The sequence below is a fragment of the Arvicanthis niloticus genome, chromosome 8 (genome assembly GCF_011762505.2).
Source record: "Arvicanthis niloticus isolate mArvNil1 chromosome 8, mArvNil1.pat.X, whole genome shotgun sequence".
In the NCBI taxonomy this organism is placed as follows: Eukaryota; Metazoa; Chordata; class Mammalia; order Rodentia; family Muridae; genus Arvicanthis; species Arvicanthis niloticus.
In genome coordinates this window covers 63,617,072-63,634,208 of record NC_047665.1, presented here as the reverse complement: position 1 = coordinate 63,634,208, position 17,137 = coordinate 63,617,072, and the positions used below count along the sequence as shown (strand labels likewise).

Below are 17,137 nucleotides of genomic sequence, written 5' to 3'. Positions count from 1 at the left end.
AGTTTGAGGACCTTGAAATTTCAGAACAAAGCTTTCTTAATGGTTAACAGTCTCAATTTAAGTTTCTGTGGTATGAAAGAACATAAACACTTATGTCTGACATTGTCCACAAACCCCAATTTTGTCTCCATTCAGAATACTTTCCTTCAATAAATACTTTTATGAGCAAATCTTTTAAGTTGTCTCTACAATTCTTTTGAATGTTTTGATACATGTAATTGCAGTAAAATTATAGACTTCCTCGGTTCAGTTCTGATATCAAATATAGATGTCACCAATTTGAAATGAGCACTCCGGGGGAGGAGGGGGTACATGGCAGAGAATTGTCTGCCATGCAGATGCAAACCTAAGTCCCACTACCTAGCATCCATGTAAAAGCCAAAAGTTACAGCACATGTGTTAAACCTAGCACCAGCTGTGGAGCCAGTTAGAGCAGATCGATCCCTGGACCAATCACTAGCCAGATCCAGCCTAGCTCAGTCAATGAGCTCCGGGTTCAGTCAGAGACACTGTCTCTAATAACAAAGTGGAGAGTGATAGGGTAGGACCACACTGCCATAATTGTGCATCTACAAACATGCACTCACACATACACAATAAAAATTAAAAACGAGCACTCTAGCAGGTGTCAATATAGTTCAAAATACAACTTCAAACTCTTCAAATTAAGCCTTGTACTGAAATTTAATTACAATTTGCTGAATCACACCAGTTCCCTCCCACATTTCTGTGAGAATAAAATTCCAGAACTATTCCAGAGACCATGTGGACTGGAAGACGTTCAGTCCAGAGTCCTCCTAATCAGTATCCCATCCCCCAAATGGGGTGGAGACTGCTCTACCAGAGACCACACCAGCTGCCAGGAGTCTAGCCCCCAACTTGAGTAGAGACTCCTTGTTCAAACATAGGCCACACCTACCAGAGACCAGAGAGGAAACAGAAACCAAGCAACAAAACACCCATTCATCCAAGACAAACTGGGAAATCGACACCAAAGACCTATAACTACCCCAAACCCAGATGCCTAGACACTGGTGTGAGAACACAACCAACTACAGTCAAGGCAATATGTCACCACCAGAGCCCAGCTACCCCACTACAGCAAGCCCTGACTGAGTATTAGAACACAGCAGAACCACAAGAAAAAGACCTTAAAGGCCAAGTTTACAAAGATGATTAAGGTTCTTAAAGAGTGAATGAATAAAACCTTTAAAGAAATTCAGGAAAGTGAAAACAAACAATTAGAGGAAAGTAAATGAAGGAATCCTTTAAAGAAAGCCCCCCCCAAAAAAAAAAAAAACCAAAAAACAAATTAAAAAAAAACAGTTGAAGGAAATGAACAAAAATGTTCAAGAAATGAAAATGGAAATAGAAATTTTGAGGAAATTTTGGAAATGAAAAAAAAATCTAGGTAAGTGAATAGGAACTACATCACCAACAGAATACAAGTGGTAGAAGAGAGACTCTCAGGCATGGTGGGTACAGTAGAAGAAATTGATACATATGTCAAAGAAAATGTTAAATCTAAAATGTTCCTGACACAAAATACCCAGGGAATCTAGGACGCTATGAAAAGATCAAACCCAAGAATAATAGAAATAGAAGAAGGATAAGGTTCCCAGCTCAAAGGGCCAGAAATTATTTTCAGCAAAATCATAGAAGCAAAAATTTCTAACCTAAAGAAGATGCCTATAAGATGTTCTCGCCCGGGGTTGTCGCAGTTTCCTGCTTCAACAGTGTTTGATGGAACCCATGCCGACCCCTCCGAGCCCCACCAGCTGCTTCAGCCAGAGCCCTCTGCAACTTCCTCACTCCATCATGCCTTGAGCCACCATCATGACCACAGCGCCTCCCTCACAAGTGCGCTACAACTACCACTAGAACCTGGAGGCTGCCATCAACTGCCAGATCAACCTGGAGTTGTATGCCTCTTATGTATATCTGTCTACGTCTTGTTATTTTAACCGGGATAATGTGGCTCTGAAGAACTTTGCCAAATACTTTCTCCACCAGTCTCATGAGGAGAGGGAGCACACTGAGAAAGTGATGAAGCTGCAGAAGCAACGAGGTGGCTGAATCTTCCTGCAGGATATAAAGAAACCAGACGGCAATGCCTGGAAGAGCAGGCTGAATAATGCAATGGAGTGTGCACTGCACTTGGAAAGAGTGTGAGTCAGGCACAACTGGAACTGCACAAACTGACCACTAACAAGAACAAGGCCCTCTTATGTGACTTCATTGAAACGCATTACCAGGGTGAGCAGATGAAATACATCAAAGTGCAGGGTGACCACGTGACCAACTTTACACAGGATGAGAGCCCCTGGTCTGGCATGGCAGAATATCTCTTTGACAAGCACACCCCGGGACACAATGGTGAGAGCTAAGCTGACTTCCCCAAGGCCACAAGCCTTTACTAGTCACTGAGGCAGTGCATACATGTCAGGATGCCTTTATCTTTTCTATAAGTTGCACCAAAACATCTGCTTAAGTTCTTTAATTTGTACCATTTCTTCAAATAAAGAATTTTGGTACACACACACACACACACACACACACACACACAAAAGAAGATACCTATAAAGGTACAAGAAGCTTACAGAACACCAAATAAACTGGACTAGAAAAAAAAAAAAAGCCCCTCACTACATAATAACCAAAACACTAAGTATACAGAACAAAGAAAAAAATACTAAAAGCTTCAAGGGGAAAAGGCCAAGTAACATATAAAGGGAGATCTATTAAAATTACATGTAACTTCTCAGTGGAGACTGTAAAAACCAGAAGAGCTTGGACACGAAGTGGACATTTCAGGATATGTCAAGTAGTACAGACTCACGTGATGCTTTTGCTAAGACAGACTCATGTGGTGTTTTGCTGAGGCAAGACCCATGGAAGGATGTGTGATACTTGGAGAGAGAATATGTAGAACTCAACGAACAGAGATGAGTGTGCTTGCATAGCCAGCTTTGCAGCACTTCGTTGGTCTCGCATCTTCATCTTCCCTGATCTTCACTCCCTTGAGAGAAGCACTGCAGAAAACTTCTCCTGGTGTCCTGGTTGGCCCTGCTTGCTCCCACTGATTCATGCCAATTCAGTGAAGGCCTGGCAGTTTCTGCTGGATCATGCCATCACTACTGATTTGTGTTTGCTATCCTGACACTACTGAACTGGACTGCTGGTATCCTGACAAATGGAAATCACCCCCAAAGAACTACCCCTAAACAGGTCTACATACCCTTGTCCTACTTACTATCCTTTCTCCCCTGAACCCTTATTAAAAGTAGGTTTAAAAAAATCAAATCCTACACAGACAGATGTCTTGCAGACTCTAAGAGACCACCCAGACTTTGTTCAATCACTATAGAAGGAGAAAACAAGATATTTCATGATAAAATCAAATTTAAACAATATCTATCCACAAATACAGCCCTAAAGAAGTTACTAGAAGGAAAACTTTAACACAAGGATGTTAAATACACCCATGACAACACAGGAAATAAACACACACACACTACTATCACCACCACCACCACCACCACCATCATCATCATCAACAACAACAACAATAAAACAGGAATTAACAATTATTGGTAATTGATATCTCTCAATATCAGTGGACAAATTCCCTAATAGAAACACACAGACTAACAGAATCAATGTAAAAACTGGATTCATCACTCTGTTGCATAAAAGAACACATCTCAGCATTAAAGATAAACATTGCCTCAGAGTAAAGGGATTGAAAAAGATTTTTCAAGCATATGGACCTAAGAAACAAGCTTTTGTAGCCAATCTAATATCTAACAAAATAGACTTCAAGCCAAAGTCAATGGTGAAGTGGAAAGATACTTCATACCCATCAAAGGAAAAACCCACCAAGATGTTATTTCAATATCTATGCCTCAACTGCAAGGACATTCACATTCATAAAAGAAACATCACTAAGGCTTAAATCACACATTGCCCCTTACACATTGATAATGGGAGAGTTCAATACCGTGCTCTTACTAACAGACAGGTCATCTAGACAAAATAAACAGATAAATACTGGAACTAACGGATGTTATAAACAAAATGGACCTAGCAGATACTGATGGAACATTTCACTCAAACACAGAAGAGTATACCTTCTTCTCATGGAACGGTCTCCAAAAATGACCACATTCTTGGTCACAAAGCAGGTTTCAACAGATATAAGAAAATGTAAATAGACCCCTGTCTTACCACACCATCATGGATTAAAGCTGGATGTCAACAATTGAAACAGAAAGCCTACAAACTCATAGAAACTGAACAACTCTACTGAATGAATGGGTCAAGACAGAAATAAAGAAATAAATTAAAGACTTCCTAGAAATTAAAGAAAATGAATGTACAACACACTCAAATTTATGAGACACAAGGAAAGCAGTATAAATGGAAAGTTCATAGCACTAGATGTCTACATCAACAAACTGGAGAGAGCTCATACTAGCATCTTAACAGCACCCCTGAGAGCTGTAGAACCAAAAGAAGTAAGAATACATGTCTTAGTTTGGGTTATGCTGCTTGGAAGAGACACCATTACCAAGGCAACTCTTATAAAAGACAACATTTAATTGGGACTGGCTTACATGTTCAGAGGTTCGGTCCATTATCATTAAGGTGGGAACATGGCAGTATCAAGGCAGATGTGGCCCTGGAGGAGTTGAGAGTTCTACATCTTCATCCAAAGGCAGACAGAAGAAGACTGGCTTCCAGGCAGCTAGGATGAGAGAGTCTTAAAGCCCATGCCTATACTGGAACATCTACTCCAACAAGGCCACACCTACTCCAACAGGCCATACATCCAAATAGTGCTACTCCCTGGGCCAAGCATATTCAAACCATGACAACACCAGAGAGGAGTAGAGGACAGGAAATAATCAAATTCAGAGCTAAAATCAATAAAAATAGAAACAAAGAGAACATAAAGAATCAATGAAACAATGAGTTGGGTTTTTGGGAAAATTAACAAAGTGGACACACCCTTATGCAAACTAACTAAAATGGAGAGAGAAAATATCCAAATTAATCAAATCATAAATAAAAACAACAGACACTCAGGAACTCTAAATAATCATTAGATCTTACTTTGAAAACCTGTACTCTGCAAAATTGGGAAAATCTAAAAGATATGGATAATTTTCTCAGTAGGTAGCACTTACCAACATTAAATCAAGATCAGACAAACTATTCAAATAGACCTGTAACCCCTAAGGAAGTGAAAGCAGTCACTAAAAGTCTTGAAATCAAATAAATAGACAGACAGACAGACAGACAGACAGACAGACAGACACCCTGCACCAAATGGTTTTAGCACAGAGTTCTACCAGACTTGCAAAGATCTAACACCAATACTCCTCAAATTATTCCACAAATTAGAAATAGAAGCAAAATATATTTTATGAGTCTACAGTCACCCCAATATTCAAGCTACACAAAGATTCAGCAAGGAAAAAGAATTACAGACCAATTTTCCTCAGGAATATCTATACAAAAAATACTCAATAAAATACTCACAAACTGAATCAAGAACATCAAAACATCATCCACCATGACCACGTAAGTTCATCCCAGAGATGCAGGGATGGTTTGACACATGAAAATCTGTCAATGTAATCCACCATATAAACAAACTGAAAGAAAAAAAATACATGATCATCTCATTGGATGCTGAAAAGGTCTTTGACAAAAATCAAACACCCCGTCATATTAAGAGTCTTGGATTGATCATAAATACAAGGAACACACGTACCTCAACAAAATAAAGGAAATGTATAGTAAGCCTAAGGCCAACATCAAATTAAATGGAGAGAAACTCAAAATAAATCAGGAACAAGACAAGGCTGTTCACTTTCAAAATATTTACTATTCAAAATAGTAATTGATGTTCTAGCTACAGCAATAAGATGGTGAAGGAGATCAAGAGGAATACAAATTGGAAAGGAAGAAGTTAAAGTGTTGCTATTCACAGATGATATACATAATATATGTATAAGATATGATAAGGTATGTATGATATAAGATAATATTTAGGAGGAAACTCCTACAGCTGATACAAGATTAACTTTAATAAAAATCAGTATCCCTCCTCTATACAAATGACAAACAAACTGAGAAGAAATCAGGGAAACAACACCCTTCACAATACCCACAAATGTTATAAAATATCTTGGGGTAACCCTAACCAACAAAATGAAAGACTTGTATGATAAAAAAAAAAAAAACTCGTAAGTTTTTGAAGAAAGAAATAAAAAAAAAGACATCAAAGGATGGAAAGATCTCCCATGCTCATGGATCAGTAGATTAATATAGTAAAAAGGCCATACTACCAAAAGCAATCTGAAGATTCAACACAATCAACATCAAAATCCAAACACAATTCCTCACAGACCTTGAAAGGACAATATTCAACTTCATATGAAAAAAAAAAAAAAAAAACAGGTTAACTAAAGCAGTCCTGAACAATAATAGAACTTCCAAAGGTATCATCATCCCTGACTTCAAACTGTACTGGAGAGCTATAGTAACAAAACCCACATGGTACTGACATAAAAATAGACACGTTGGCCAACAGAATCAAATCAAAGACCCAGACGTAAATTGGCACACTTATAGATCCCTGATTTTTTGATAAGAAGCCAGAAATACACAATGAAAAAAGGAAGCATTTAAACAAATGATTCTGATGTCTGCGTGTGGAAGAATACAAACAGGTCCATCTCTATTACCCTGAAGCACAAACCTCAATTCCAAGAAACCTTAACATAAAGCACTAAACCTAATAGAAGAAAAAGTGGGCAATAGTCTTGGCACAGTAGACAGCTTCCTAAACAGAATACCAAAGGCACTAAGAACAACAATCAATGTGACCTCATGAAACTGAAAAGCTTCTGTAAGACAAAGGACATCAATAGGACAAAATGGCAGCCTGCAGAATTGGAAAGGATTTTCACCAACTCCACATCCAACAGAGGGCTAACGTCCAGAATATATAAAGAATTCAAGAAACTAGACAGCAGTGAACCAAATAATCCTGTTTTAAAAGGGGCTTCAGATCTAAACAGAATTCTCAATAGAGGAAACCAAAATGATTGAGAAACACTTAAAGAAATGTTCAACATCCTTAGCCATCAGGGAAATGCAAATCCAAACTGCTTTGAGATTTCACCTTATACCTGCCTGAATGGGTAAGATCAGTAACACAGCCGACAGCTCACACTGGCAAGAATGTGGAGCAAGGAGAATACTCCTTCCTTGCTGGTGGAAGTGCAAACTCGTACAGCCAGTTTGGAAATCAATATGGTGGTTTCTCAGAAAATTTGAAATTGATCTACCTGAAGACGAAGCCATACCACTCCTGAGCATGCAAAGGATGCTCCATCCTACCACAAAGACACTCGCTCTACTATCATAATATCCAGAAACTGCAAACAACCTAGATGTCCCTCAACAGAAGAACGGATAAAGAACATGTGGTATATATTTACATAATGGAGGCATCACTCTGCTGTTTTAAAAAATGCCATCATGAAATTTGCAGGCAAATGGATGGAACTAGGAAAAATGAGTGAAACAACCTAGACTCAGAAAGACAAACATGGTATGTACTCACTTATAAGTGGACATTAGCTGTTAAATAAAGGATACTCATGCTACAATCCACAGACCCAGAGAGGCTTAGTGACAAGAGGGCTCTAAGAGGGGATGCATGGGTCTCCCTGGGAAGAGGAAATAGTGGTCTGGGGACAGGTATGAATGGCAGCAGGAGGAGTGGGTGGGGAGGGATGAAGGGAGAGAAGACATTGGAGGGCATTTGTGGCAAGAGGGTGATGTGGAAACCTAGTCCTGTAGAGACTCTCAGGATTCTACAAGAATGACCCTAGCAAAGACTCCTAGTAATGGAGGACTCAGAGCCTGAACCAGCCATCCTCTGTAACCAAGCAAGGCTTCCAGAGTTGGGACTGTGACACCAACCCAGCCATGACATCTTTAACCTATAGCCTATTCAATCTGCCAGATGTACTGAGTCAATGGAGACTCAGAACTTGTGGGAGTGGCCAACCAATGACTGGTTTAACTTGAGGCCCACACCACAAGAGGGAGCCCATGCCCAACCCTGTCTGGAAGACCAGAAATCGGAGGCAGGATAGCCCAGAGACCTATGATGGAAAAAAATTCAGTAAAATGATTTCTAACAATATCCTTTTATACTCACAGATCAGTGCCTAGCCCAACCATCATCAAAGAGGATACCGCCAGCATCTGATGAGAACAGATGCAGAGACCCCCAGCCAAACATTAGGCAGAGAGAGAGCCCACATTAAAGATCTCCACCCATTCCCTCCCCTTGAAGCTTGGGGAAGCCTGTGGAAGAGGGAAGGAAGGAATGCAGAAGCCAAAGGGGAAGATGATGTCAGGAGAACACAGCCCACAGTCTTCAACTAAGCAGAACTCACAGGGGCTCACAGAGACTGAAGCAACAATCATGAAGCCTGAATGTGTTTGTGCTATGATCTCTGAATATATGTTTTGATATTTCTGTGGGATCCCTAACAGTGGGACTATGGGTTCCTCTGACTTCTTCCACCTGCTCTTGAGACCCTTTTCATCTGACTGGGTTGCCTCGCTGAGCCTTAATATGAAGGTTTGTTCCTAATCTGATGTTATGCTATGTTTGGTGGCTATTCCTGTGAGGCCTGCCCATTTGTGAAGAGAAACAGAAGAGGAATGGATCTAGGGGAGAAGGGAAGTCAGGTGGGAGGGTGGGCAATGGGAAGAATGGTGGGAGACAGGAAAGTGCAGTTAATAAAATGTTTAGATCGGGAAGTAGAGCTGCAGCAGCAACAGGGATGGGAGCGGGGTTGCCACAGACAAAGGAGCATATCACTGCTGAGTAAGCAGAGCTAGTCCTCAGACAAACAGGAGGCTTGGGCCATCACCAAGCTGCCTATCCCTGCTGCTACCTGCAGGACTAGTGCCAAACTTGGACTGCAAACATAATGGTAATGCCCGGGATACCAGCAAGGCAGCGGTTGCCAATAGCAGGGTGGTGTACAGCAGTTCCGAGCTCATTCGGGTCCTGACCCCAGACACCTGACTCTAAGCAACAGCAGGAAGTCTAAGAGGAAGAGTACTTAATTTTCAGAATTTAGCCTTCTCAGGATTTAGCCTCCTCGAGGGACTAAAGTCCATGTTGCCACTGGAAGTCATGTTGATTAATAGAAACATTATGTTGAAAAAGAGTAAAACTCAATGCCTCTCTGATTATAAGCATAATCTTCAGTAATTTCAGTTTGCCAAATTTCTAAAGCTAATCAACTTGTGAACGTCTTGTTTAATCATTTCCAGTTGATTCTGAACAAAAGTCAACCAAAATTTAGAAGGTTCATTTCCACTGCATTCCACTTCCCCACCCTCAAAAGCACCAGATGGCTCTTCACTAACTGTCTGGTCTCTATGGGTGTTCCAAGCCAAACATATGTATCTGACGACCCAAAGCTTGCCTCTTCAAGTGACTGAAAACATGGTGTTTGTCTTTCTGGACCTGGGTTATCTCATATACTGGCCAGTTTTATGTTAACTTAACATAAGTTAAGGTATAGTCATCTGAGAGAGGAGAACCTCAATTTTTAAAATGTTTCAAAAAATCAAGCTGCAGGCAAGCCATTGGGGCATTTTCCTAATTAGTGATAGGTGAGGGAGGAAGGCCCAGTTCATTGTGGGTGGGGCCCACCTTGGCTGGTGGTTCTTGGTTCTATAGCAAAGCAGGCTGAGCAAGCCAGAATGCATCACTCCTCCATGACCTCTGCATCATCTCTTGCCTCCAGGTTTCTGCCCTGCTTGAGTTCCTGTGGGGCTGTGAGAGACAGCTGGGTGTCGCGCCCTCCCTCGACCAGCAAGGAAAGACAGGAGCAACTGGATCCTTCCCAACACCTTTATTGAAGCGCTTCATTCATCATTTACCCAAGTACCTTGAACACCTGGAGCAAGCTGCTTATATGCTCAGCCCCCGGTGGGAGGGTGCACGTGGAGGAACACGATTGGTCAGGATTGCAGTGTTTCATTAGCATATCCCACTCGGGAGGGGTTGGTGCCAAACTGAGTTGGCCCAAGGATGACCGCATGCTCAGTGCACTTGTTTACCAGTAGATCATACCGGAAGCCAGCGCCATCTTGACCAGCTGAGTCGGGGCAGCGCCTACAGCTGGGTACCTGGTCAAGAATAGGCTTTGAACCTCGGAGACCCTCATGGACTGTAGGAGTTTGGCCATGTTCCTGGGGCCCTGGCTCCTTTCACATAGCTATAGCCCCCTCCCCCCCAGAGAGGTCTGTGGCCATTGGTCACATAGGACAACACCCCTACTAGCCCCTCCACAGGTAGAGGGCATGACTACAAACCTCAGAGCCTCAAGAGAGATCTCCATATTAATGAGATACCTAAAGGCCAGAGAGCATAGCCAATTGAGTATTCCTTCACAGACACTCCTCCTTGCAAAAGGTATTTAACCTCAGGCCGCCCTGAGAATACCAGGGTATAGTTTCATCCATTTTTGGCCATGACAATAAATATCTTAAGACTGTAGCTTAAGACTATGGACTCTCTCTCTTCTTTGGGACCCACTGTGGATAACTGTGAAGAAGGTCTTCAACTACTGAACCACAGTCTAATCTCCTACCCAACGACCTCTCTACATTCCAGCCACTCAAACCAGCCAAGGCCCAGCCAAGCGAGTTGCCATGACCAAGAGTCTCATTCCCACAGGGTGCAGCCAGAGCTTCTCCCCCTTCCCCTCTTCGGATGCAGGTCGATCCAGCCCATACATCCCGTCTTGGTCCTTCCATGGCCTCTCAGCGGCTCCTGAAAGCCCAAGGGCCAGAGAACCAGTCTGTTCCCAGCTGCCTCCTGGCCTGGGAATCCCCAACTCAAGAGCTCCAGGGCCCCATGTGACCACAGACTGTGTTCCCTCACCCACAGAGCGGAGTCCCACAGCTTCTCACAGCCCAACATCCACCCAGCGCCAGTGTGGAGTGAACACGGTCAAATTCCTGCACCTCTGCCTCTCTGAGCCTCTACCCTAGCCCCTTGGGGAAGACAGACATGGGACCCACAATTCAACCCAACAGGACCCAAGCCCGCACACACTACAGCCCAACAAGTTCCTGTCCTGACTTTCCTCAATGATGATCAATGATGTAGAACTATAAGATCAAATAAATCATTTCCTCTACACATTGCTTTTGGTCGTGGTGTTTCATCACAGCAACGGTAACCCTAACTAAGCCTCCTACCTCACTTAATATGGTTGTTTCCAGATCCATCCATTTACCTGTGAATCTCATAACTTCATTCAACTGCTGAATAACAAGTAGTTCATCATATAAATATACCACATTCTCGTGATCCAGTTATCACTTTCTGGGTGTCTAGGTTATTGGAATTGAGCAATAGTGAACATGGATGAGCAAATATCTTGGTGGTAGGATATAGAGTCCTTTGAGTATATGCCTAGGAGTGGTATATCTGAACTATACTACATATTTATCTTTAGTTTTTGAAGAACCTCTGCACTAATTCCACGTTGGCTTCACCAGCTTACATGGCAGTGAGTAAGTGTCCCCCTTTCCTAGTATCCATGCCAACATTGGTTGACTTTTTATTTAATTTTAGTCATTTTTGACTGAGGTAAGATGAATTCTCAAGTTCATTTTAATTTGCATTTCCCTGCTGACTAAAAATGTTGAAGACTTTTAAAATGCTTCTCAGCCATTTGTATTTCACCTTTTGAGAAAACTCTCGTTAGTTCCAGGCCCCCAAATTTCTTAATACCACTGCAGAACAATTGCTCAAACATGTCTAAAACATGATTGATGGTGGACAGGGAATCAAAAGGCATTGTGAGTGTGTGTGTGTGTGTGTGTGTGTGTGTGTGTGTGTGTGTGTGCACATCTGCGCACGTGTAAGATTTTTGTTAGGTATAGCTTCCACTTAATATCTGTCAGTAAAATAGCACATTTTTGAGTAGTAAAATGTATTAAGTATAAAATTTTCCACTTTCACCATACAGATCAGTGGTCTGAAAGATACTAACATGTTGCAGAGCTGTCTCTGCAACCAGTATCAGTCTCCTAGCCATCACCAGTATCTGTCTCCTAGCCATCACCTCCAACGATCTATCTCCAGAACTTTCAATGGTCTCAAATAGAAACTGCACTCATTTAAAAGCTACTCTCTGTCTGAACTACCAGCCGGAAAGCATTCACGGGATGGACCTAGTCCCCCTACACATATGTAACAGCTGGACAGCTTGGTCTTCATGTGGGACCTCTAACAGCAGGAGCAGGGGTTGTCTCTGACTCTTTTGCCTGTCTTTGTATTCCTTTCTCCTAACTGGACAGCCTTGTCTAGCCTCGATAAAGAAGATGCACCTAGTCTTACTACAGCTTGATATGCCAAAATGGGCTGATATCCATGGGAGGTCTTCCCTCCTCTGAGAAGAAAGGGAGGAAATGGGAAGAGAGAATGGAGAAGAATCTCAGATTGGGATGTAAAACACATAATTAATTAATTAAAAATTAAAAACACCCTTCATTTCCCACTCTACCCAGGTGCCTGGGAACCTCTATCTTCTGTCTCTACAACCTTGCCCTCTATAGGTGTTTTCTATAAGTAGTCATTAGATAATTATCCTTTTGTATCTGGCTTTTTCACTTAGCATTGTGTTTTAGCAATTTACTCAAATATACCCACACTTCATTCAAGACTAAATAATACTTTATTGTGTGTGTACATCATATTTTACTTGTCCATTCAGCTGTTGGGCATTTGTTTTTTCTAAGTCTTAATGATTGTTAGTAGTCCTGCTGTAAACACCTAAACAGAAGAATTTCCTTATTCTTTTGGATATAAATATGGAAGAGAATAGCCAGATTATGAGAAACCACCATCTTCAAATGTAGTCACACCATTTTGCACTTCCCCATGGATTATACAAGGGCTCCAGTTTCTCCACATCTTTGCTAATACTCCCTCCTCTTCCTCCTCCTCCTCCTCCTCCTCTTCCTCCTGCTTCTTTTCCTCTTCCTCCTCCTCTTTTTCTTCTTTTGTAACCCCCTTAATAAGAGCCCCCATAGTGTTATTAAGTGGTATTTTATCATGGCTTTTATTCATATTCCCTGAATGACTAATGATGTTGGGAATCTTCCATGTATTCAACAGCTATTTGAATATATTTTGTGAGAAAGCATCAGCACAGTACTTTGCGAATGTTTTCATTATTGAGTTGTTCTTTATATATGGAGTATCCTTTAAACAACTTGCAAATATCTCCTGCCACCATATAGATTGTCCTTCATTTTCTTGATACTGCATTTAATCCAGTGCAATATTCCACCAGAGCTTGTATGTGTATTATTACTAATTAAAATGTAGTTGGGAAAAGAAAAATAAATAAAATCAATTAATTAACCAAAAAGTACGGTTGGGGGCTGCAGCAGTGCTCAGTGGGTAGAGCTCTTTCCTCCGTAAGTGTTAGGGTTGAAGTTCAGATCCCCCAAAACACAGCAGGACACAGTGCCATAGATCTGTAAGCTCTGACACTAATCAGTAAGACAGGATGTGAAGACAGGCCAATCCCTGGATGCTTCCAGGCCAGCTAGTCTGGTGTACACCTCAGTAAACAGAAAGAAACCCTGCCTCAAACACAGTGATGGTGAGGACAAGCTCTGGAGCTTGATCGCTGGCCTCCACATGGTGCTGTGGCATACTCCTTCATACAATCACACATCACACACACACACACACACACACACACACACACACATTGTATGCACACTAAAAATACAGTTGGTATTTAAAATGCCGTTAGTATTCATGGGTTATCTAGCCATGTCAGACTCAACCAATTGTGAATAGGAAATGTTTGAAAGAACTTTGACCATGTATAGATTTTGATTCTTGTCATTATTCCCTAAATGTTACAGTTTATGATTGCTTACATGGCATTTACACATTATAAATATAATACAATATAAATAGTCTTCAACTGCATAGAAACAACCGCATGGGTTACAAGCCATTTTATTCAACCAACCTTATCATCTACCAATCCTGATATCCAGAGAAAGTTCTGGAACCAGCCCACTGCTGACACTGAGGAGATACTGCGTGGCATGGTCTTCAGCGTTGGTGTTTTAAGTGGCTTTATAGGAACATTTACTACCCTACCCTACATCTTCCTTTAGGTAAAATGCATTTTAAAGGTTTTACTTTGATTCCCTAAATTTGTGACAATTCAGCCACTACCTGAACTACTTTCCATTTAACACACAGCAGAATGGCAGTACAGCAGGTACCTTTTGTCTGTCTGCCAAGTTCCTATTGTGCCAAGGGCACCCACCCTCCAGCTGCCACTGCTTCATTTGTCTGTGTGAGAGCATTTGAAATTAAAATTGATCCACTCTGTCCATTTGGTCACAATGGAAGGGCATGCTTCATGGAATGATGGGTTGGCTTCTCTTGGCTACCCAGAGACTTCCTGAAATAGTCACGATGACTTTTGGATTCTTCCTCTGTCCCTTTGTGTCTCCAGGTTTCAACTGTGCCTTATGACAGATACTTAATTCCAAGAGATAGTTTATGAAGCTAATACATTTACCATCATCTCCCTTAAAAAAAAAAAAAAAAAAGCACAGCACTTAATTTTCTGTAAATATACACTTCCATTTTTACTAGCTTATGCTTCCCAAACTATTTATTTTGAAAGGAAAAAATATCAACAACAAGCTATTCCATAAATGAACATTCGTAGATAGATACCATTCGGTACATTAAAGAGAAATTCCAAGAGCATTTAAACTATATGCTTTGTTCACGCTTTGCATTGGGGAGGAATGGGGGGGAGTGTGAATGTGAAGGTGTACGCATGGGTCTGAAGGTCAAAGGTCAAAGTCATGTGTCTTCCTCAGTGGCTCTCCAACTTATTTTTGTTACCGTCTCTCACGGAACCTTGAGCTCACTAATTCTGCTAGACTGGCTGAAGCGCAAGCTCCAGGGATCACCTGTCTCTGCCTTCCCCTAGGCCTGGCTTTAACATCTGAACTCAAGACCCCAGGCTTGCCCAGCAAACACTTTACTACTTGAGTTACCTCCCAGTCCCTTGATTTACCCTTCAGCAGAACAGCATCCCTTATCATCTGCTCATATTTCAGTATACTAATCTCCAGTTTCTCAGCTTTCTTATTGACCATACCAACTGGTTTCATAAGCCCCTGCAATTAATAGACAAACAGACAATTAGACTGGATGGCTCCTGGGGGCAGTGGTGTCCAGAATACATTCCACTACAATTCCACACTTGAAGCAGCAGCTGTCCTGACTTTTGTGTCCTAAATTTAAATAAAGTGATAGCATTCTTCTTGCTGCATAATGAAGGGAAATTTTTCAGAAGAAACTCAAAGTGTATCTTCTCATATTGAACTGAACAGTTTATAGTGGATTAAGGTGTCAAATCTATTGAAACTGTGTAGCTATGATGCAAACAGAAGCTAGAAGAAGAGAGTTGAAGTTTTATAAACATGGTATGGATTACTTCAGTGCGACTAGAAGTGACAAAATTTTATTTTTTTTTTAAAAAAATGAGAACATTCAAGACAAATGCCAAATAAAACAGCATTCCTAAAAGGAATATATAAACCATAACTGTCCCAAGAAAACCAGGGTGAGGTCAGCTGGTGACAGGAAAGCTCTTGCTGAGTGAGCTGCAGTGACCAGTGGTGGCCTACCCCAAAGGGACCACCACCATCTCCCCCAGCAGCACCTGAGACACAGTGGCTATGCTTGTTCACACAAGCCGATCTCATTTGATCTCTTATTTGATCTCATTTGTCTTTTCTTGTTCTTGTTGTCCCTCCTTCTTGCTTTTATCCTTATATATTTGTTTATTATGTGAGTTGTGTGTGCACTCATGTGCGTGTGTGTGTGTGTGTGTGTGTGTGTGTGTGTGTGTAAATGGTACATGACAGGGTTTTTTCCTTCTTATTTAAAGTTTTGTTTGTTCGTTTAAACAGGGTTTCACATATCCCAGGTGAACTTGGAACTCTCTATGTAGCCTCAGCATGAACTTCTGATCCTCCTGGCTCCACCTCCTAATCCCTGAGGCTACAGTATGCATACACATGTCCAGGATGTATGCACCATGTATGCAGTTCTGGGTATCAAACCCATTTCTCTAGGCATGTTAGGCAAGTCCCCAAACAACTGAGCTACTTCCTCAGCCCCATTTAATCTTGGCCTTTCTGCCATCTATGCAATTCTACCTCATTTTTATCTTTCCTGATGAATAAACACGGTATTTTTACTGGCCATTTAAATCTACTCCTCTTTTGAGCTAACCACTTGAGACCTTTTTTTTTTCTATTGGCAAATAGGCATTGTGTTTATTTTATAAATTATAGTTGTTTAAGTATTTAATAATTGAGCTACTTGCCAGTCATTGTGCTACAGGCATATTACTCTTGAGTTGCCTTTTTTCTCCCAAATAGCTGCTTTTGATATAGTTAGTGAGGCACACTAAATTTAACTTTAATGAAGTCTTAGTCCTATTTGGGAGTTCTAATTCCCAAACTACACTACAGTTGGTTCTTTGGAAGTCTCATCTTCCTCTTTTATCTTCCATTGTCATCTTCCAAAGAGAACTTTCTTTTTGAATCTAACGTTTTTACTGTATTATGCCTTTTATATTTACCTGAGTAGAAGATGGTAATGTCTCTTGAGTCTGATGTCCTTTTAAAATAGAATCAAAAATTTATTTTGCTATCTCTGAAATTATACCTAGTTTTAAAAGTAGTTGTTGGCCAAATATTTGTTCCTGAGATGAGTTCAGGGGTGGGGGCAGGGGATGAGAACCGGAGCAATGGAGATCAAACTAATCATGTTATTCCTAGCTAGGCTACATTTGAGGGCAGTACTGGTCCAGATTGCAAACAACCTTCCATCTATGGAAGCCCCGGTGTTGGTACAAGTTCCCAGAAAAATTTTTGTCTGCAGAACAGTCTACCTCATTCTCTCAAGAACTGGATGACCCCAGTGGAACCATAATAGTGAGGAAAGTGG

At 41.2% G+C, this 17,137-nt stretch overlaps 1 pseudogene; it reads left to right on the top strand.

The window, feature by feature from the left end:
- Positions 1-1,836: 1,836 nt before the first annotated feature.
- On the top strand, positions 1,837-2,393 carry LOC117714275 (ferritin heavy chain pseudogene; annotated as a pseudogene).
- The last annotated feature ends 14,744 nt before the right edge of the window (positions 2,394-17,137 follow it).